This window comes from Nicotiana tomentosiformis, chromosome 7 (genome assembly GCF_000390325.3).
Source record: "Nicotiana tomentosiformis chromosome 7, ASM39032v3, whole genome shotgun sequence".
Classification (NCBI taxonomy): domain Eukaryota; kingdom Viridiplantae; phylum Streptophyta; class Magnoliopsida; order Solanales; family Solanaceae; genus Nicotiana; species Nicotiana tomentosiformis.
Window position 1 is genome coordinate 3,903,692 of NC_090818.1, and position 14,182 is coordinate 3,917,873.

A 14,182-nucleotide genomic window follows, 5' to 3' on the forward strand; every position below is an offset into this window, starting at 1 on the left:
CCTTTGTAACTTAAAAATCATTCGAGTTCAAATCCTATAAAATATCCTATAAAAATATGACATGACATTAAATTTAATTAAAAAATATAATTATAGTGCCACATAAGCTTAGATGGACCATACCCAATTTAGACCCATTTCATCCACAATTTGATTTGACCCATAACCTAAATGGGTTTTAATATTTTGAACATTAGAAGGAAAAGAAGAGAACAATTATTTTGTGCTAAAAATATCTTATTTTATTTGTTACGTAATAACCTTAATGCCACCACCTATAATTTCATTAAAAATATGAACAGAACTAGCACATAACCAGTTTTTGCATCCTTCATATCATTTTATAATTTTTTATGAAGTTAAAATACTACCATATCGATCTTACATAACATATATATGTATCAATAACAGACAAGAACAACAAGCTAATAAGAACCTATTTTCACAAATTACTATTCCATTAAAGTCAAAATATTGCTTATTAAGCAATACTAACAGACAAAAATACTGCTCAGTAAGAAACACCCACAATGAAATTGCATGGTAGAAGTTGTCAATACACACCACAATCGTAGACAATCTATAGCGATAGTTTGGACAAAAGAAAGAGAACGTATTGTGTCATTGACCGTAAATGTACAACCAAAACTTAAAGATAAATTCAAAAGACCTAATTTTTCTTAAATTTCTTAGACTTCTTTTTCTACAAATTAATCACAAAATCAAAGTGCTAGTCCAGTTAATTGTTCAAATATTAATAACCCATTTTGGTTACAGGTCAAATCGGGAAGAAATTGGTCTAACTTAGATATGGTCTATTTAAGTTTATGTGGCATTATTGTTAGATTTTTTAATTAAATGTAATGTTGTGTCATATTTTTTATTGGATATTGTATAGGTCCATGCCATGTCTAATGTTCAAAATATTAAAACCCGTTTGGGTTATGGGTCAAATCAAATTGTGGATGAAATGAGTCTAAATTGGGTATGGTCCATTTAAGCTTATGTGACACTATAATTAGATTTTTTAGTTAAATTTAATGCTATATCATATTTTTATAGGATATTTTATAGGCTTTGAACTAGAATGACTTTAAGTTACAAAGGTAAGGTTGAGTGACTTTTAAGTGATGAAAAATAGATAAGTGATTTTTGTGAAATAAATGATAAGTTGGACGACCATTAGTGAAATTAACCCACATTTTCTATAACAACATTTCACTATAACAATTAGGGGTGGCAAACGGGTGGGTCGGGTTGGATATGAACGTGTCGAAAATATGTAATTTTAAAAATGGGGTAAATTATCCGACCCGACCCATATTTAATACGGATAAAAAATGAGCTATCCGGCGGATAATATGAATATCCGTATTATCCGTGGCTTCTTGAATATGATCACTTTTGGAAGAATTCCTAGTATCCCAAACTTGAGAAATTCCCAATTTGAGTCTTTACAAATATAAAAGTTAACCCATTAATTATCCATCTGGTTATCCATTTTCTAAGTGGATAATATGGTTCTTATCCATATTCGACCTGTTGTTAAAAAGTTCATTATCCAACCCATTTTTAATGGATAATATGGGTGGATAACTGTTTTTCTTTATGATTTTTGCACCTCTAATAACAACCAAAAAAATTCAGAACAAATAAGACGGTTACGAAGAGGTTTGACCGCGTATATATATATATATATATGGAAGTGGAGATACTTAACCACGCCAAGTCGAGTGTAAAGATTAGAGTTCTCCACCCCTAATTAAGATCTTAGATTATAATTTTGGAAATGTGAATTTGAATAATTAAATGGTTAACCGAAAAAAATAGAAATATTTGGAAGTGCAAGGTAAACAACCTTTCCCTTGACAATTCTTTTAATTCATACTCGATATATTTATATCAAATTATTAAATAGATAATATGTGTTTGATTAATAAATTTATATCTTCTCACAATGATTAATTGACAAATAATCTTATTTTAATTTGCAATCATCAAGACTAAATAACTGGTTTTGATACGAAATATTAAGTACGGCAACATGTTTTTCTTTTATTTATACTTTTTCACTGCCGTGACTCATTGATCACATGAAAATGTTTCCGTCCCAGTTTTACCGTTATGTAAAACCTGTTTCTCACATCGTGCCGGAATTGCTATTGGCCTATATTCCGTTGCTTTTACTTACTGTAGTGATCGAAATTGGGAATGGAAAATAAATCCTATAATTTTTTTTTGGTTTCGTTTAGTATTTTGAATTTAGATTTTCTATGATTTTCATTCAATTTATTGGCCAATAATCATACCATTGGTTCATTTCGTTTACTGTGATTTGGTTTATTCATTTTTTTTTTTTTTGCGTAAGAAATCTCTTAAAGTTAGTAGGCTATGATGTGTTGGAATGATTAAGGATTTAGTTGTTGGACCCAATATTTGGACAAGGAAATTATATATAGTCTTATACTCTCCCTTTGGCTCATATTAACAGTCGTGATTATTAAAAATAGTTATCTCAAATTATTTGTCATTTTAAAAGTAAAAAATGAAATAAGGGTAAAATAGTCAAATTCCTTTCCTAATTAATATTCGACACACATAATATGAGACGGAAAAGTATTTTATTCTAGACGTTAGGTTAAGGTGGAGAAGATAGTGTTTGAATTTGAGGGCATTATATTTATTCCCCATTATTGCAGGTAGTTTTGTCCGAATTGATTAATGACAGGCCAGAAGTTTCTGTTAGTATTTACTTATGGATGATAATGAAAGCGAGGATTTATTATTTTTCTCTGGCTATTAAGTCTATAGCGCGAAGGTTTTTCTGTCCCATTGATCCTGATGTTTTTTTGTAACAAATACAAGTTTTCATATTCAAATAAAACTACAGTTTTTTAAAATAGAACTATTTTGTTAGAAATCTTTCCAATAGTGTATGTACGATAGCTGCCAGAACAATGAACCCTGGTGGTACTCGTACCACTAATATATATGTTAGAATAACTATTAAGTTTAATCCTATTTCCTACTTCTACCCAAAAATATAAGAAAGATAATTAGTTATTTCATCCTTAGCCAATTGGCAGACAAGTGGTTTTTACTTAATTTCGGACTCTTTATTATTCTCAGTTTTTATTAATTTAATTTCAGAGTTAAAAAAGTGGTTTTTGCATCAGTTTATTGCTGCATTTATATTTTCGACCAAAAAATATTTCAACTTTGTATAGTGGTCTAGACTCTAGACTATCATCAACAACTTGGTGTGTCCAGTGTCCATGACCTACAATTGCACCGAATGATGGTGAGCGAAATCTTAACTACAAAGTATTGGGCAAAATAAAAAGTTGGCAGGTGGATAAAAAATAGTTGTATTCGTAGCTAAAAAGTATATAAAACTTATATAATATATATATACATAATATATATATATATATATATATATATATATATATATATATTGTCGGTTATTATTTTGGAAGGGGCTAAAAATAAGGAAAACTACCAGCTATGACCACTTGAAAATACAACTCGAAGATGAAACATAAAAAAAATATGTGTATTACACTGTGTATAATTTATGAATCACATATGTATCATATTTGTATCAAATGTGTATCACATGTATATTCATGTATACCTGTGTGTGTGATATATGCGTGATACGTGTTTGATGCATGTGTCGCAAAAGAATTTTTTAAACTCGATTTTAACTACGAATTTTGATACCAAAATCAATCCAAATCACTTCCAATCTTCCTCAAAATTTGTATATTGACTCATCTATATGTTTTCAATGAATTTTAACTATACCCATTGAAAAAGATTAATTTTTTCTTAGATTTTTGGAGTCTTGTATATATATATATTTTTGTATTTTGTCACCTTATTTCCTACCTCATCTGTAACGACCCGACCGGTCGTTTTACTTTCTAGAACCTTGTTCCCTTAAATAAAACTCCTAGAATGTGCTTTTACTATTTTATGACTTGCGGGGGTGGTTAGTTTGAGATTTGGAAGGGTTCGGGTTGAAATCAGAACAATTGGTCCTTTAAGTTGGCCTTAAAAGACAAAGTTTGACTTCGATCAACGTTTTGAGTAAACGACCTCGGAATCGAGATTTGATGATTCCAATAGGTTCGTATGATGATTTCAGACTTTGGCATATGCTCGGTTTGGGTTTTGGATAACCTGGGAGCGCTTCGGCGCCTAATATCAAAAGTTCGTTCTTGAAGAATTTTGAAGTTCTTTAAATTTGGTTTGCAGTGAATTTTGGTGTTATCAAGGTCCAAACATAATTACGAGACTCGGAATAGTTCTGTAATATCATTTAAGACTTGCATGCAAAATTTGGTGTCAATCTGAGTAGTCTAAGTACGTTTTGGCGCATTTTGAGTGAATAGAAGAACTTGAAGTTCATAAGTTTGATTCAATTGGTTTTGGGGTGCAATTCTTAGTTTTAATGTTTTTACGGGCACTCCGAGAGTTCGAGCGAGTCCGCTATATGATTCTAAACTTGTTGTTATGTTCGGGCGGGTCCCCGGGAGCCCCGAGTGTCAATCGGACGAGGCTCAGACCAAGTCGGGAGCTTGGAGCATAGCTAAAGCTCCCAGATCTGTCATAATCGCACCTGCGCTTGGCCAGCCGCAGGTGCGGGCTCGCAGGTGCAATCCACGAGCCACAAAAGTGAGAAATGGAGGGCAGCCCAGAATCCACAGATGTGGAAGATTGGGCTCAAGACAGCTTTGACCACAACACTAGTCCTTGTGTTGGCTTCCGGTTTGGGGATGTATACTGTGTATTGCGATACTTCACGCATTGGCTTGAGTTGTGTATTGATGAAGGAGAGACGAGTTATTGCATATGCTTCACGTCAGCTGAAGCCCCATGATAAGAATTATCCTGTGAACGATTTGGAGTTGGCCGCGATTGTTCATGCTCTTAAGATCTGGAGGCATTATTTTTATGGGGTGTCCTGTGAGGTTTACATCGATCATCACAATTTGCAGCATTTGGTCAAGCAAATGCATCTCAATTTGAGGCAGTGTAGATGGCTTGAGTTACTGAAGGATTATGACATCTTCATTCTTTATCATCCGGGAAAGGCGAATATAGTTGCAGATGCCTTGAGTAGGAAAACATAGAGTATGGGTAGCTTGGCATTCATTTCAGCAGAGGAGAGTCCACTAGCCTTGGATGTTCAATACTTGGCTAACAGACTTGTGAGGTTGGATATTTCTGAGCCCATCCGAATTCTTATTTGCGTCGTTGCCCAGTCTTCACTGTTGGAGCAGATCAAGGCTCGACAGTTTGATGATCCGCACCTGTTGGTTTTCAGAGAGATGGTACTACAGGGTAGTGCCAAAGAGGTTTCTATTGGCGAGGATGGTGTTCTGCGACTTCAGGGTCACCTATGTGTTCCTAATGTCGATGGTTTGAGGGAAAGGATCCTAGAAGAAGCATACATTTCTCGATATTCCATTCACCCAGGTACTACAAAGATGTACCGCGACCTGAAGCAGCATTATTGGTGGCGGCGGATGAAGAGGGATATAGTTGAGTATGTGTCTAGATGCCTAAATTGCCAGAAGGTAAAGTATGAGCACCAGAGGCTAGGAGGCCTACTCTAACAAATGACCATACCTGAGTGAAAGTGGGAGCGCATCACTATGGACTTCATAGTTGGGTTGCCACAGACTTTGCGGAAGTTTGATGCAGTTTGGATCATTGTAGACAGATTGATCAAGTCGGCACACTTCATTCCTATAATGACTACATATACTTCAGAGATATTGGCCCAGATTTATATCCAGGAGATAGTTTGGCTGCATGGTGTGCTTGTTTCCATCATTTAAGACAGAGGTCCTCAGTTTACTTCACATTTCTGGAGAGTAGTACTAAGTGAATTGGGGACCCGTGTGGAGCTCAGCACAACATTTCATCCACATACCGATGGGCAGTCGGAGCGGAAAGTTCAGATATCGGAGGCCATGCTCAGAGCATGTGTGATTGACCTGGAGGACAGTGGGATCAGTTCTTACCCTTGGCCGAGATTGCTTACAACAACAGTTACCAGTCCAACATCGAGATGGCTCCGTTCGAGGCTTTATATGGTCGGCAATGTCGTTCTCCCGTTGGATGGTTTGAGCCCGGCAATGCTAGGTTGTATGGTACTGATTTGGTGAAAGATTCCTTGGAAAGGGTAAAGCTGATTCAGGAGCGACTCCGCACAGCACAATCCCGACAGAAGAGTTACGCGGATCGGAAGGCGCGTGACTTATCATTCATGGTGGCGAGAAAGTTCTCTTGAAAGTCTCGCCGATGAAGAGGATCATGAGGTTTGGGAAGAAAGGCAAGTTGATCCCAAGGTTTATAGGCCCATTTGAGGTGTTTAGGCGAGTTGGGGAGATTGCTTATGAGCTTGCTTTGCCTCCCAGTCTATCGGGAGTTTATCCGATTTTCCACGTGTCTATGCTCCTGAAGTATCATCCCGACTTGTCACATGTGTTAGACTTCAGCTCAATTCAGTTAGATAAGTGTCTGGGTTATGAAGAAGAGCCGGTTGTCATTGTTGATAGGCACGATCGCCAGTTGAGATCCAAGATGATTTCCACAACGAGGGTCCAGTGGAGGGGCCAACCAGTCGAGGAGGTGACTTGGGAGTCCGAGGAAGACATGAGGAGCAGATATCCTCGCTTGTTCAACACTCCAAGTATGATTCTAGAACCGTACGAGGACGAACGTTTGTTTAAGAGGTGGAGAATGTAACGACCCGATCGGTCATTTTGCTTTCTAGAACCCCGTTCCCTTAAATAAGACTCCTCGAATGTGCTTTTACTGTTTTATGACTTGCGGGGGTGGTTAGTTTGAGATTTGGATGGGTTCAGGTTGAAATCAGAATAATTAGTCCCTTAAGTTGGCCTTAAAAGGCTAAGTTTGACTTCGGTCAATGTTTTGAGTAAACGACCTCGGAATTGGGATTTGACGGTTTCAATACGTTCGTATGATGATTTCAGACTTGGGCGTATGCTCGGTTCGGATTTTGGATGACCCGGGAGCGTTTCGGTGCCTAATATCAAAAGTTGGTTCTTGAAAATTTTGAGGTTCTTTAAATTTGGTTTGGAGCGGGTTTTGGTGTTATTGAGATCCAAACAGAATTCCGGGACCGGGAATAGTTATGTAATATTATTTAAGACTTGCACGCAAAATTTGGTGTCAATCCGAGTAGTCTAAGTATGTTTCGGCACATTTTGAGTGAATAGAAGAACTTGAAGTTCATAAGTTTGATTCAATTGGTTTTGGGGTGCGATTCTTAGTTTTAATATTGTTTCGGGCGTTCCGAGAGTTCGAGCGAGTCCGCTATATAATTCTAAACTTGTTGGTATGTTCGGGCAGGGAGGGTCCGAGTATCAATCGGACGAGGCTCAAACCAAGTCTAGAGCTTGGAGCAACAACTGAAGCTCCCAGATCTGTCATAATCGCACCTACACTTGGCCAGCCACAGGTGCGGGCTCGCAGTTGTGAGCCAGGAGCCGCAGAAGCGAGAAATGAAGGGCAGCCCAGAATCTGCAGATGCGGAAGATTGGGCGCACCTGCGTGAGCGCAGGCGCGGCTAGGCTCGCTGAAGCAACCCTCCTTGTCCGCAGATACGGAGCCCAGCTAGGTGAGGGAAAGGCGCACCTGCGAGGCATTTGCCGCAAGTGCGGGACCGCAGATGCGGCCCAAAGCACCGCAGGTGCAAAAGTCGTTGGGCAGTGAGGGTTTATTTAATACTGGATTTAGGACATTTTTATCACATTTTCATCCACTCTTGGGCGATTTGAGAGCTTTGAAGGAGGGGATTTTGACCTAGTTTTGTGAGGTAAGTAATTTCTACTTAATGTGAGTTTAATACATATATTATGGGTAGATTTTAACATAAAAATTGGTAGAAATCTTGGGTTTAGATGAAAAACCTAGGGTTTAAAAAAATGGATTTTACCACGAAAATGATTATTGAACTTAGTAAAAATCATATATTTATGTTTCTAAGGTTATGGGTAACAACTTTCTTCAAAAATTTTCGGAATCCGGGCACGTGGGCCCGGGGTGAATTTTTAGAATCTTGCATTTAGGATTGGGTAACCTCTTTAATAGTTGGAATACGAACTCTTGAGCACGTATTGATTAGTTTGTATATTATTTGATTAGTTTGGATTGATTCGACACTGATTTGAGGGTGTGAGCGCATTCTTGAACCTAGAAGTAGACTTTGAGACGAGGCAAGTCTCTTTTCTAACCTTGTATGAGGGAATTAACCCCATATGTGAACATAAATCAATATGTACTTTTAATTATGGGGGCTACGCACGCACGATGTGACGAGAGTCCGTGCGTAGCTACTATTCATGCTTTTGTCCGGGTAGATCTAGGCTTACACCATGATTTGTTGATACCGTTTCTTGTTTATGCTTACTAGTTGTTGGATTAAAGTGGAAGTTGAAGGTCTCAATTTTTAAAGCTCCAAGTTGAATTTCTTATTTTTTTTTAAAGAAATTGAGGAATAATACGATAAATTGAGAAATTATATGTTCAACCGCTTCCCAAATATATTCCGCGAGCGGGGTAAACTTCCACTACTCTCATGTGAGCGGGTCGTTCGCCTCGGCAGGATTTATTGATATATTATATGGTTCGGGCCGTTCGACCCTCGGCAGTGCACAATATATTATTATGTATATTTGTATCAGGTCATACATCCTCGGCATAACTCGTGCGTAGTGATACCGAAATCCCTTTTTATATTTAATAATGCTTCACGGACTTGAAAGGTAATAGGAATAGATGAAAGAAATGGTTTGATTCTTACTTGAAAGAAGGATTTGCTTACTTACTTCCAGTTTTGATCTCTATTATTATTGTACATTACCTGCTTTATTAGAACTTCTCATTATTATGTTTTGGCCCTTAGTAAGTGTCGAAGTCGACCCCTCGTCACTACTTCTTCGAGGTTAGACTAGATACTTACTAGGTACACGTTGTTTACGTACTCACGCTACACTTCTGAGGCAGGTGCATCTGGTTACCAGTCCGGCGCACACGTTTGACTTCTAGCTCGAGACTACACGATGAGCTGCCCTTTCGAGCCGTTCAGCAGTAGCCAGAGTCTCTCTTTTGGATTTATATTTCTGTCTATTTCCTTGAGACAGTAGACTAGTATTCTTTTGTATATTCTACTAGCAGCCCATACACTTGTGACACCAGGTCTTGGCACACACTAGTAGACTTATGATTTTGGTTTTGTTGTTGTGACTTAGATTTGCGCTCAGTTGTTTTTGTTTAATTACTTAACAGTAGTAAATTTCTAAAACTTTTATAAATGAGGAAAGTTATTCACTTTGCAAACATATTAAAAATGGAAATCACCAGATCTATCAGTGTTGGCTTTCCTAACAACGGTGTTAGGCGCCATCACGGCCTATGATAAAATTGGGTCGTGACATCATCCATAAGATTTTCATTCCATCTTGCATCCAATGTTTCTTGTTGATCACGCTTAAAAATATGGAAGGAGATCTTTGTGTATGATTCTTGGAGAGAAAGAACCATATTTATTTGGGATTTCAATTTTTATATGTGCTTAATTTTGGTATGTCTATAATTAATGGCTAGAGGTTGGTAAGTTAGAACTTATTTGGGACATTTATGTAAGATTCCCTAAACAAATAGGGATTATTACACAAATAGTCGACCAATTTAACTATTTACTTTTTCCAGCCGGTATACAAATATTATACATTGATTATACACAGTTATGCACATGCTCTCTCCGTTTCAATTTATGTGAACTTGTTTGACTGGGCATAGAGTTTAAGAAAAATTGAAGACTTTCGAAATTTGTGGTCCTAAACAAGTCAAAAATGGACTAAAGTATTTGTGTGGTTATAAAAGCATCTCATTAAGGGTAGAATTGGAAGTCTAAGCTAAATTATTTCCAAATTTAGAAACGGGTCATTCTTTTTGGAGTGGACCAAAAAGGAAATAAGTTCACATGAACTGGAACGGAGGGAGTATTATACATGAATTATACATATTATATATCTATCGGTTAATTTTAGTTTAAGAGATTATGTGGCCGGCTATTTGGGTTAATTCTTCAAAAATATACACGTTTGAAAATTTTACCTCTTGTAGCAAAGGTTTATACCATATTTACTATAAATCAAAACTCTTTTAAAATATTATTTTCTATAGCTATCTTTTATAGCAAAATAGGTATTTATGGTATACACTACCATTAAGGCATTAAACTATGTACCATTTTTCTCTCTCATTCTTTCAGTTATTCTCTCCCAAAATCACAGCAAAATATTTCTTCTTTCTCTCTCCACGATCTCTCTCTCACAGCAAGATTGTATTCGCGATTTTGAAGTACGATTATCTCACAATACGATTCTCTCTCTCTCTCTCTCTCTCTCTCTCTCTCTCTCTCTCTCTCTCTCTCTACATTTTTGCTCCAAAAATTCGTGGTAAGTATTAAAGTTTTTGGATTGTTGGTCGGTTCAAGCTTCGTCTTTTTCTCTTCACTTTTTTTAAAAAAATCTTCACCATTGTTAGGTTTTCAGCAAAAAACTCCAAATTTCCTCTTTAATGGCGGATTGTGATGACCCAACTAAGTTGACTTTGGTCAATATTTTGAGCAAACGGACTCAGATTAGTATTTTTGACAGTTCCAGTAGGTCCGTATCGTGATTTGGGCCTTAGACATATGCTCGAAATTTAATTTGGAGGTCTCTAGCTTCAATTATCGCTAGTTGGCGAAAACTAGAAGCCTAAAGGCTTAAAGATTTTAAAGTTCAACCACAAATTGACTTTTATTGATATTAGGGTCAGAATCCAGTTCTGAAAATTTTTATTGCTCCGTTATGTCATTTATGACTTGTGTACAAAATTTGAGGTCAATCAGACTTGATTTGATAGGTTTCGACATCGAAAGTAGAAGTTGAAAATTCTTAAGTTTCATTAGGCTTGAATTGGGGTGTGATTTGTGATTTTAGCATTGTTTGATGTGATTTGAGGTTTCAAATAAGTTCGTATGATGTTTTAGGACTTGTTGTGTATTTGGTTGTGGTCCCGAGGGCCTGGGGTGAGTTTTGGATGGTTAACGGATAAAAAGTTGGACTTAAATAGCAGCTGCAATAGTTACTGCAATAGTTTTTGCTGGAAATCCGGGGGCAGAAATTGAAGGCCGAAGACCGAGGCCTAGGATCGAAGGCCGAAGACCGAGGCCGAGAGTCGAAGGCCGAGGATCGAGGCCAAGGGTCGAAGGCCGAGGCTTAGGATCGAGGCCCAGGATCAAAGGCCCAAGATCGAGGCCCAGGATAAGGTCAAGGATCGAAGGCTGAGGATCGAGGGCCGCGGGCAGCCTGGATATAACTGTAAGTTATAAAGCAGGGGACTTCGTCCCATTTTCCATTTTTTTGACTAATTGGAGGTTGGGGAGAGGCGAGTTTTGGGCGATTTTTACGGAAAAACATTGGGGTAAGTATTCCTTATCCTATATTGATTATATTTCATGATTCCATACTCATTTACATCATGAATCCGTGAATTTATGGAAGAAAAATGAAATTTTTATAAACTCTTCCAAAAATGTAAAATTAAGATTTGAAGGTCAATCCGGTGTCAGAATTCGATAATTTTTGTATTGTTGAACTTGTATCGGAACGGGTGTTCGGATTTCGTGAGTTTTTCCAGGATTCGAGACGTGGGTCCCACTATTGACTTTTGAGATGAATTTTAAATTTTTAATCCACAAAATTAGTAAATTCATACGAAATTAATTCCTACGATTTATATTGAGTATATTGAATTATTTATGACTAGATTTGAGGATTTAGGACACGAATTCGCGAGGCAAATGTTTATTTGATTCTTGAATTTGGTTGCAAAGCGAAGTAAGTGTCGTGGTTAACCTTGAATTGAGGGAATAAAGCCCTTGAATTATTTGCTATGTGAATTTCATATGTAACGATGTATAGGCAAGGTGACGTGTGCCTATACTTTGTCAAATTAATTGTTTGCTTAATTATTTAAATATATTAAATTAATTAAGACACGAATTAATCATTATAATAATTATTTCACTTATATTCCTTGTCAAATATTAATTCTTGAATTCCTGCAATAATTGTTACATGCTTAATTGATTTATGTGTCCTAAATTCTATTTGACGTTTTTCATAATAAATATTAAACTACCTATTTTTTTCCTGATTTCCTCAATTAATTGCTACTTGACATTGTTTGTTTTATAATTAAATAATAATTATTGTATGTTTTGATGCTTAATAGTTTCTCATTGAACGTGGTATTTATTGGAGTATTTCTAATACATTTAAGAGTTGTATAAGTTTATATGGGGGATCAGGTTGCACGCCGCAACAAATTTATTTAAAGTTTATATGGGGGATCGGGTTGCATGCCGCAACAGATTTATTTAAAGTTTATATGGGGGATCGGGTTGCACGCCGCAAAAGATTTATTTAGAGTTTATATGGGGGATCGGATTGCACACCGTAACAGATTTATTTAAAGTTTATATTGGGGGAGCGGGTTGTATGCCGTAACATAATTGATTGAAATTAATATATTGTGGAATCGGGTTGCACGCCGCAACGGAAACTGATTGAAATAATAATTGGTTATGACTGTCGAGTGGGCTTTAACTGTTGAAAAGAGACACCTATTTTATTTCTATTATTGTTGTTATTATTATTATTGCGTACAGGTTAATGTATGTGACCTGCCTTAGCCTCGTCACTACTTCGTCGAGGTTAGGCTCGACACTTACCAGTACATGGGGTCGGTTGTACTGATACTACACTCTGCACTTGTTGTGCAGATTTCAGAGTTGGTCTGTAGATTTACTCGAATACAGCTACCAGTGGAGACTTGAGGTATAACTGTACAGCATTCGCAGTTCTGAAGTCCCCTTCTATATTATCTCTTATGTGTATTATATTTCAAAAAACTTTAATTTTATTGAGACCTTTATCTGTGTTATTCTAGAAGTTGGTGCACTTGTGACTCCAGTTCTAGGATGATATTGAGATATCCAGATTATTATGGATTATTCACTTTAATTCAGACTTTACTTTCGCATTTGTTTCCTTGTTATTAAATAATTTAAAATTTGGTTAAAATGGCTAATTATATTCTAACATTGGCTTGCCTAACAAGTAAAATGTTAGGCGCCATCACGGTCCCGAAGGTGGGAATTTCGGGTCGTGATAGTTGGTATCAGAGCACTAGGTTACATAGGTCTCACGAGTCATGAGCAAATTTAGTAGAGTCTGAAGGATCGGTACAGAGACGTCTATACCTATCTTTCAGAGCCTATGAAGTTTAGGAACAATATCACATCTTTTTTATCCTGTCGTGCGATTTTATTCTATCATTGATGATTGAACTATTCTATTCTTATTCTCTCGCAGATGGCGAGGACACGTAATACATCTACTGACGGGCAGGGACCAGAGCCCCCGGTGGCAACTTTGGCCAGGGGTAGAGGTCGTGCTAGAGGCCGAGGCAGAGGTAAAGCTCAGTCTAGAGCTCGAGTAGTAGCACCTGTTGTAGATCCTCAGGTGGATCTTCGGGAGGAGGTTCCAGTTCAGAATGTACCAGTTGGACCAGTTCAGGTCCCGGAAGGATTCATAGCTACTCCAGTGCTTCAGGATGCTCTAGTCCGTTTGGCGAGTCTTATGAAAGGCGTGGCCCAGAATGGTACATTTTTAGCGGCACCAGACGTCTCACAGGCTGGGAGAGGAGCACAAACTCCCACTACTCCCGCTCCGGGGTATATGGCTCCCCAGAATCATGCTCCAGCATTCCCATTAGTTGGGGTAGTTCAGCCAGTTGTTGCGGCATAGGCCGGTGATAGGCCCGCCATGTCTTCTAAGGCCTTATTGAGACTGGATAACTTTACTAAGATTTGTCCAGTTCACTTAAGTGGTACACCTTCTGAGGACCTACAGGATTATCTTGACCGCTGCCATGAGGTGCTGCAGAACATGGGTATAGTCGAGACCAATGAGGTCAATTTTTCCGTATTTCAGATGACAGGTTCCGCCAAGAGGTGGTGGAGAGATTATACATTGACCAGACCAGTTGAATCGCCTGCATTGACTTAGGAGCAGCTTTCATG

At 37.5% G+C, this 14,182-nt stretch overlaps 1 pseudogene; it reads right to left on the reverse strand.

Annotated features, from left to right (window-relative positions):
• LOC138895194 (uncharacterized) overlaps positions 1-14,182 on the reverse strand; it is a 198,336-nt pseudogene that overhangs the window by 21,638 nt on the left and 162,516 nt on the right.